Raw genomic sequence first — 7565 nt, forward strand, 5'->3', positions numbered from 1 at the left:
ATAAGGCCAGATTCTCTGTTACGGGACCTCTCTCCTCTGCCTGTTTGCCTAGGCCTAAATGTGTGACGGTGGCCTGTTCCAGTGGTGGGTGACGTGAAGCCTGATTCTCTGCTATGACATTAAGACAGATTCTGCGCTGACATAAGGCCAAATTCTCTGTTACGCGACCTCTCTCCTCTGCCTGGGTGCCTAGGCCTAAATGTGTGACAGTGGCCTGTTCCAGTGGTGGGTGACGTGAAGCCTGATTCTCTGCTATGACATGAAGACAGATTCTGTGCTGACATAAGGCCAGATTCTCTGTTACGGGACCTCTCTCCTCTGCCTGGGTGCCTAGGCCTAAATGTGTGACGGTGGCCTGTTCCAGTGGTGGGTGACGTGAAGCCTGATTCTCTGCTATGACATGAAGACAGATTCTGCGCTGACATAAGGCCAGATTCTCTGTTACGGGACCTCTCTCCTCTGCCTGGGTGCCTGGGCCTAAATGTGTGACAGTGGCCTGTTCCAGTGGTGGGTGACGTGAAGCCTGATTCTCTGCTATGACATGAAGACAGATTCTGCGCTGACATAAGGCCAGATTCTCTGTTACGGGACCTCTCTCCTCTGCCTGGGTGCCTGGGCCTAAATGTGCTACAGTGGCCTGTTCCAGTGGTGGGTGACGTGAAGCCTGATTCTCTGCTATGACATGAAGACTGATTCTGCGCTGACATAAGGCCAGATTCTCTGTTACGGGACCGCTCCCCTCTGTCTGGGTGCCTGGGCCTAAATGTGTGACAGTGGCCTGTTCCAGTGGTGGGTGACGTGAAGCCTTATTCTCTGCTATGACATGAAGACAGATTCTGTGCTGACATAAGGCCAGATTCTCTGTTACGCGACCTCTCTCCTCTGCCTGGGTGCCTGGGCCTAAATGTGTGACAATGGCCTGTTCCAGTGGTGGGTGACGTGAAGCCTGATTCTCTGCTATGACATGAAGACAGATTCTGTGCTGACATAAGGCAAGATTCTCTGTTACGCGACCTCTCTCCTCTGCCTGGGTGCTTGGGCCTAAATGTGTGACAGTGGCCTGTTCCAGTGGTGGGTGACATGAAGCCTGATTCTCTGCTATGACATGAAGACAGATTCTGCGCTGACATCAGGCCAGATTCTCTGTTACGGGACCTCTCTCCTCTGCCTGGGTGCCTGGGCCTAAATATGTGACAGTGGCCTGTTCCAGTGGTGGGTGACGTGAAGCCTGATTCTCTGCTATGACATGAAGACAGATTCTGCGCTGACATAAGGCCAGATTCTCTGTTACGGGACCTCTCTCCTCTGCCTGGGTGCCTGGGCCTAAATGTGTGACAGTGGCCTGTTCCAGTGGTGGGTGACGTGAAGCCTGATTCTCTGCTATGACATGAAGACAGATTCTGTGCTGACATCAGGCCAGATTCTCTGTTACGCGACCTCTCTCCTCTGCCTGGGTGCCTGGGCCTAAATGTGTGACAGTGGCCTGTTCCAGTGGTGGGTGACGTGAAGCCTGATTCTCTGCTATGACATGAAGACAGATTCTGCGCTGACATAAGGCCAGATTCTCTGTTACGGGACCGCTCTCCTCTGCCTGGGTGCCTGGGCCTAAATGTGTGACAGTGGCCTGTTCCAGTGGTGGGTGACGTGAAGCCTGATTCTCTGCTATGACATAAAGACAGATTCTGCGCTGACATAAGGCCAGATTCTCTGTTACGGGACCTCTCTCCTCTGCCTGGGTGCCTGGGCCTAAATGTGTGACAGTGGCCTGTTCCAGTGGTGGGTGACGTGAAGCCTGATTCTCTGCTATGACATGAAGACTGATTCTGCGCTGACATAAGGCCAGATTCTCTGTTACGGGACCTCTCTCCTCTGCCTGGGTGCCTGGGCCTAAATGTGTGACAGTGGCCTGTTCCAGTGGTGGGTGACGTGAAGCCTGATTCTCTGCTATGACATGAAGACAGATTCTGCGCTGACATAAGGCCAGATTCTCTGTTACGGGACCTCTCTCCTCTGCCTGGGTGCCTGGGCCTAAATGTGTGACAGTGGCCTGTTCCAGTGGTGGGTGACGTGAAGCCTGATTCTCTGCTATGACATGAAGACAGATTCTGTGCTGACATCAGGCCAGATTCTCTGTTACGCGACCTCTCTCCTCTGCCTGGGTGCCTGGGCCTAAATGTGTGACAGTGGCCTGTTCCAGTGGTGGGTGACGTGAAGCCTGATTCTCTGCTATGACATGAAGACTGATTCTGCGCTGACATAAGGCCAGATTCTCTGTTACGGGACCGCTCTCCTCTGTCTGGGTGCCTAGGCCTAAATGTGTGACAGTGGCCTGTTCCAGTGGTGGGTGACGTGAAGCCTGATTCTCTGCTATGACATGAAGACAGATTCTGTGCTGACATAAGGCCAGATTCTCTGTTACGCGACCTCTCTCCTCTGCATGGGTGCCTGGGCCTAAATGTGTGACAGTGGCCTGTTCCAGTGGTGGGTGACGTGAAGCCTGATTCTCTGCTATGACATGAAGACTGATTCTGCGCTGACATAAGGCCAGATTCTCTGTTACGGGACCGCTCTCCTCTGTCTGGGTGCCGGGGCCTAAATGTGTGACAGTGGCCTGTTCCAGTGGTGGGTGACGTGAAGCCTGATTCTCTGCTATGACATGAAGACAGATTCTGTGCTGACATAAGGCCAGATTCTCTGTTACGGGACCTCTCTCCTCTGCCTGGGTGCCTGGGCCTAAATGTGTGACAGTGGCCTGTTCCAGTGGTGGGTGACGTGAAGCCTGATTCTCTGCTATGACATGAAGACAGATTCTGTGCTGACATCAGGCAAGATTCTCTGTTACGCGACCTCTCTCCTCTGCCTGGGTGCCTGGGCCTAAATGTGTGACAGTGGCCTGTTCCAGTGGTGGGTGACGTGAAGCCTGATTCTCTGCTATGACATGAAGACAGATTCTGTGCTGACATAAGGCAAGATTCTCTGTTACGCGACCTCTCTCCTCTGCCTGGGTGCTTGGGCCTAAATGTGTGACAGTGGCCTGTTCCAGTGGTGGGTGACGTGAAGCCTGATTCTCTGCTATGACATGAAGACAGATTCTGTGCTGACATCAGGCAAGATTCTCTGTTACGCGACCTCTCTCCTCTGCCTGGGTGCCTGGGCCTAAATGTGTGACAGTGGCCTGTTCCAGTGGTTAGTGACGTGAAGCCTGATTCTCTGCTATGACATGAAGACAGATTCTGCGCTGACATAAGGCCAGATTCTCTGTTACGGGACCTCTCTCCTCTGCCTGGGTGCCTGGGCCTAAATATGTGACAGTGGCCTGTTCCAGTGGTGGGTGACGTGAAGCCTGATTCTCTGCTATGACATGAAGACAGATTCTGCGCTGACATCAGGCCAGATTCTCTGTTACGGGACCTCTCTCCTCTGCCTGGGTGCCTGGGCCTAAATATGTGACAGTGGCCTGTTCCAGTGGTGGGTGACGTGAAGCCTGATTCTCTGCTATGACATGAAGACAGATTCTGCGCTGACATAAGGCCAGATTCTCTGTTACGGGACCTCTCTCCTCTGCCTGGGTGCCTGGGCCTAAATGTGTGACAGTGGCCTGTTCCAGTGGTGGGTGACGTGAAGCCTGATTCTCTGCTATGACATGAAGACTGATTCTGCGCTGACATAAGGCCAGATTCTCTGTTACGGGACCGCTCTCCTCTGTCTGGGTGCCTAGGCCTAAATGTGTGACAGTGGCCTGTTCCAGTGGTGGGTGACGTGAAGCCTGATTCTCTGCTATGACATGAAGACAGATTCTGTGCTGACATAAGGCCAGATTCTCTGTTACGCGACCTCTCTCCTCTGCATGGGTGCCTGGGCCTAAATGTGTGACAGTGGCCTGTTCCAGTGGTGGGTGACGTGAAGCCTGATTCTCTGCTATGACATGAAGACTGATTCTGCGCTGACATAAGGCCAGATTCTCTGTTACGGGACCGCTCTCCTCTGTCTGGGTGCCGGGGCCTAAATGTGTGACAGTGGCCTGTTCCAGTGGTGGGTGACGTGAAGCCTGATTCTCTGCTATGACATGAAGACAGATTCTGTGCTGACATAAGGCCAGATTCTCTGTTACGGGACCTCTCTCCTCTGCCTGGGTGCCTGGGCCTAAATGTGTGACAGTGGCCTGTTCCAGTGGTGGGTGACGTGAAGCTTGATTCTCTGCTATGACATGAAGACAGATTCTGTGCTGACATCAGGCAAGATTCTCTGTTACGCGACCTCTCTCCTCTGCCTGGGTGCCTGGGCCTAAATGTGTGACAGTGGCCTGTTCCAGTGGTTAGTGACGTGAAGCCTGATTCTCTGCTATGACATGAAGACAGATTCTGTGCTGACATAAGGCAAGATTCTCTGTTACGCGACCTCTCTCCTCTGCCTGGGTGCTTGGGCCTAAATGTGTGACAGTGGCCTGTTCCAGTGGTGGGTGACGTGAAGCCTGATTCTCTGCTATGACATGAAGACAGATTCTGTGCTGACATCAGGCAAGATTCTCTGTTACGCGACCTCTCTCCTCTGCCTGGGTGCCTGGGCCTAAATGTGTGACAGTGGCCTGTTCCAGTGGTTAGTGACGTGAAGCCTGATTCTCTGCTATGACATGAAGACAGATTCTGCGCTGACATAACGCTAGATTCTCTGTTACGGGACCTCTCTCCTCTGCCTGGGTGCCTGGGCCTAAATATGTGACAGTGGCCTGTTCCAGTGGTGGGTGACGTGAAGCCTGATTCTCTGCTATGACATGAAGACAGATTCTGCGCTGACATCAGGCCAGATTCTCTGTTACGGGACCTCTCTCCTCTGCCTGGGTGCCTGGGCCTAAATATGTGACAGTGGCCTGTTCCAGTGGTGGGTGACGTGAAGCCTAATTCTCTGCTATGACATGAAGACAGATTCTGCGCTGACATAAGGCCAGATTCTCTGTTACGGGACCTCTCTCCTCTGCCTGGGTGCCTGGGCCTAAATGTGTGACAGTGGCCTGTTCCAGTGGTGGGTGACGTGAAGCTTGATTCTCTGCTATGACATGAAGACAGATTCTGTGCTGACATCAGGCCAGATTCTCTGTTACGGGACCTCTCTCCTCTGCCTGGGTGCCTGGGCCTAAATGTGTGACAGTGGCCTGTTCCAGTGGTGGGTGACGTGAAGCCTGATTCTCTGCTATGACATGAAGACAGATTCTGCGCTGACATAAGGCCAGATTCTCTGTTACGCGACCGCTCTCCTCTGTCTGGGTGCCGGGGCCTAAATGTGTGACAGTGGCCTGTTCCAGTGGTGGGTGACGTGAAGCCTGATTCCCTGCTATGACATGAAGACAGATTCTGTGCTGACATAAGGCCAGATTCTCTGTTACGCGACCTCTCTCCTCTGCCTGGGTGCCTGGGCCTAAATGTGTGACAGTGGCCTGTTCCAGTGGTGGGTGACGTGAAGCCTGATTCTCTGCTATGACATGAAGACTGATTCTGCGCTGACATAAGGCCAGATTCTCTGTTACGGGACCGCTCTCCTCTGTCTGGGTGCCGGGGCCTAAATGTGTGACAGTGGCCTGTTCCAGTGGTGGGTGACGTGAAGCCTGATTCTCTGCTATGACATGAAGAGATATTCTGTGCTGACATAAGGCCAGATTCTCTGTTACGCGACCTCTCCTCTGCCTGGGTGCCTGGGCCTAAATGTGTGACAGTGGCCTGTTCCAGTGGTGGGTGACGTGAAGCCTGATTCTCTGCTATGACATGAAGACAGATTCTGTGCTGACATAAGGCAAGATTCTCTGTTACGCGACCTCTCTCCTCTGTCTGGGTGCCGGGGCCTAAATGTGTGACAGTGGCCTGTTCCAGTGGTGGGTGACGTGAAGCCTGATTCCCTGCTATGACATGAAGACAGATTCTGTGCTGACATAAGGCCAGATTCTCTGTTACGCGACCTCTCTCCTCTGCCTGGGTGCCTGGGCCTAAATGTGTGACAGTGGCCTGTTCCAGTGGTGGGTGACGTGAAGCCTGATTCTCTGCTATGACATGAAGACTGATTCTGCGCTGACATAAGGCCAGATTCTCTGTTACGGGACCGCTCTCCTCTGTCTGGGTGCCGGGGCCTAAATGTGTGACAGTGGCCTGTTCCAGTGGTGGGTGACGTGAAGCCTGATTCTCTGCTATGACATGAAGACAGATTCTGTGCTGACATAAGGCCAGATTCTCTGTTACGCGACCTCTCCTCTGCCTGGGTGCCTGGGCCTAAATGTGTGACAGTGGCCTGTTCCAGTGGTGGGTGACGTGAAGCCTGATTCTCTGCTATGACATGAAGACAGATTCTGTGCTGACATAAGGCAAGATTCTCTGTTACGCGACCTCTCTCCTCTGCCTGGGTGCTTGGGCCTAAATGTGTGACAGTGGCCTGTTCCAGTGGTGGGTGACGTGAAGCCTGATTCTCTGCTATGACATGAAGACAGATTCTGTGCTGACATAAGGCAAGATTCTCTGTTACGCGACCTCTCTCCTCTGCCTGGGTGCCTGGGCCTAAATGTGTGACAGTGGCCTGTTCCAGTGGTTAGTGACGTGAAGCCTGATTCTCTGCTATGACATGAACACAGATTCTGCGCTGACATAAGGCCAGATTCTCTGTTACGGGACCTCTCTCCTCTGCCTGGGTGCCTGGGCCTAAATATTTGACAGTGGCCTGTTCCAGTGGTGGGTTACGTAAAGCCTGATTCTCTGCTATGACATAAAGACAGATTCTGCGCTGACATCAGGCCAGATTTTCTGTTACGGGACCTCTCTCCTCTGCCTGGGTGCCTGGGCCTAAATATGTGACAGTGGCCTGTTCCAGTGGTGGGTGACGTGAAGCCTGATTCTCTGCTATGACATGAAGACAGATTCTGCGCTGACATAAGGCCAGATTCTCTGTTACGGGACCTCTCTCCTCTGCCTGGGTGCCTGGGCCTAAATGTGTGACAGTGGCCTGTTCCAGTGGTGGGTGACGTGAAGCTTGATTCTCTGCTATGACATGAAGACAGATTCTGTGCTGACATCAGGCCAGATTCTCTGTTACGCGACCTCTCTCCTCTGCCTGGGTGCCTGGGCCTAAATGTGTGACAGTGGCCTGTTCCAGTGGTGGGTGACGTGAAGCCTGATTCTCTGCTATGACATGAAGACAGATTCTGCGCTGACATAAGGCCAGATTCTCTGTTACGGGACCGCTCTCCTCTGTCTGAGTGCCGGGGCCTAAATGTGTGACAGTGGCCTGTTCCAGTGGTGGGTGACGTGAAGCCTGATTCTCTGCTATGACATGAAGACAGATTCTGCGCTGACATAAGGCCAGATTCTCTGTTACGGGACCGCTCTCCTCTGTCTGGGTGCCGGGGCCTAAATGTGTGACAGTGGCCTGTTCCAGTGGTGGGTGACGTGAAGCTTGATTCTCTGCTATGACATGAAGACAGATTCTGTGCTGACATCAGGCCAGATTCTCTGTTACGCGACCTCTCTCCTCTGCCTGGGTGCCTGGGCCTAAATGTGTGACAGTGGCCTGTTCCAGTGGTGGGTGACGTG

The sequence above is a fragment of the Bufo bufo genome, chromosome 1 (assembly GCF_905171765.1).
Source record: "Bufo bufo chromosome 1, aBufBuf1.1, whole genome shotgun sequence".
Taxonomy (NCBI): Eukaryota; Metazoa; Chordata; class Amphibia; order Anura; family Bufonidae; genus Bufo; species Bufo bufo.